The following is a 1924-nucleotide window of genomic DNA, read 5'->3' as shown; positions in this document are numbered from 1 at the left end:
AGCTCTTGTATCTCCTCATTTCTTCCATTTGCTTTATCATCTCTATGCTGGAGAACAAGTTTCAGTGTCTCTTCTGACATCCACTTTGACCTTTCCCTTCTTTCTTGTCTTCCTGATGACTTTTTGCTATCTTCATGTATGATGTTCTTGATATCATATACGTATAGACCTTATTGTAGGTAGTTCTGGAGGACAGTGGCTCCATACAATAAGCATTAGACTGTGAGCCACGAGGCCGGAAGTTGTAGCATGCCAGCCACTCTGCAGGAGAAAGATGAGACTCTCTGAGAAGTTTTTGCTCCTGCAGAGATTTCCAGCTTTGGGAACGCTATAACCTGAAGATGTTGCCATGAGTTGGAATGGACTTGTGTCAGAGAGTTTAGGGTTTTTTTTACCCCTTAGTAGGTTTTTTGGGAATATTAGTTGTTCACTGGTAGAATTCTAACTTTTCATGCGGGAGACATGAATAGCTAACACATGGCAATGAAGGCCTGTGTGTTGCTGTGACACTGAACGGGTTTCAGGAGCGCGTCCAGATTAAGGGGGATTAGGAAGAGAGACCTGGCATACCTTGTTTTATTGTTGACTAACTTAATGCAGATACTGCTTTTTGTTGGCTTTTTTAAACACATTTAAGAATTGTGGCAACCCTGCATCAAGCAGGTTTTATCAGTGCCACTTTTTTTGTTACCAGAGCGTGTTCACTTTGTGTCTGTCTGTCACGTTTTTGGTCATCATCACAATATTTCAGACTTTTATCGTAGTGCTGTTGCTTATTTGGAGTCCTAGTGTGGTGCTGTAGAGTAAAACTGAACTGCTAACCTCAAGGTGAGTGGTTCAAACCCAGCCGCTGCTTCTTGGAAACCCTGAAAACAGTTCATGTGACTTGATTATATTGTGATAGTTACTGTGCTTCAGTGGTCTTGAATCAAACCTGCAGTGTCTCCACGGTGTGCTGCCTGTACTTTAGAACATCAGCCAATGAAAACCTTAGGATCATAACAAACCATGGGGATGACACAACAGGACAGTGTGTAGTTCCAGCTAACAACAGCAACAACAATAAATGGTGTGTGTTCAATATTATCTCATATAATCATCAGTCTTCAACCACACATACATACGAGTTTTCCTGTTTTAGGACTAAGAAGGTGAAGCTTAAAATAGTTAAGCAGTTTGCCTAGGATCATTATGTTAAAAATAGTGATGCAGGAGGAAAATAAATTTTTTTATGGTGGTTGAGTTATGTTGTGGTTGCTTTACTTTTTGGAAATAGGTAATACTTATTCACATTGTTCAAAATGCAAAAGGTACCCAAACAGTACATTATATAAGAAAAACCCTCCCTCCCAGTTCTGAGCCCCAGCATTCCAGCTCCCCATCCTTGAGGCAGCCAGGGTCACTAGTCTCTGGTGTGTGTGCTTCTAGAGATGGTTGTTAGAGGCCATATAGTCAGTTCTGACTCAAACCCATACACACAGAACGAAACACTGCCTGGTTCTGTGCCAGGCGTAATTGTTGTTAACACTTGAGCCCATCACTGCTACCACTGTGCAAATTCATCTCATTGGTTTTCCTCTTTTTTGCTGGCCATCCACTTTACCAAGAATGTCCGAGTTCTCCAGGGACTGGTCCCTCCTGATAACATGTCCAAAGTCTGGTGCTCCTGGCTTCCAAGGAGTATTCTAGCAATATTTTATCCAACACAGACCTGTTTGTTCTATTGGCAGTCCGTGGTACCTTTAGTATTCTTCCTCAACTGCATGACTCAAATGCATCAATTCTTCTATGGTCTTTATTAGCTGTCTACCTTTCACATGCATATGAAGCTATTGAAAATAACATGGCTTGAGGTCTATGCAAATAAAGCCTAATACATGTATGTTGTTGTTGTTATGTGCTGTGGAGTTGCTTCCTACTCATA

At 41.4% G+C, this 1924-nt stretch overlaps 1 protein-coding gene and 1 pseudogene across 1 annotated transcript in view; both read right to left on the bottom strand.

The window, feature by feature from the left end:
- LOC102831998 overlaps positions 1-735 on the bottom strand; it is an 18938-nt pseudogene extending 18203 nt beyond the window's left edge.
- The window catches only part of FAM216A (family with sequence similarity 216, member A), a 49210-nt gene that overhangs the window by 39932 nt on the left and 7354 nt on the right, over positions 1-1924 (bottom strand). The gene's annotated exons all lie outside the window — the stretch shown is intronic.

The sequence above is a fragment of the Chrysochloris asiatica genome, unplaced genomic scaffold, assembly GCF_000296735.1.
Source record: "Chrysochloris asiatica unplaced genomic scaffold, ChrAsi1.0 scaffold00078, whole genome shotgun sequence".
NCBI lineage: Eukaryota > Metazoa > Chordata > Mammalia > Afrosoricida > Chrysochloridae > Chrysochloris > Chrysochloris asiatica.
Note: the sequence above shows the minus strand (reverse complement) of the source record. Positions and strands in the feature narration are given on the sequence as shown.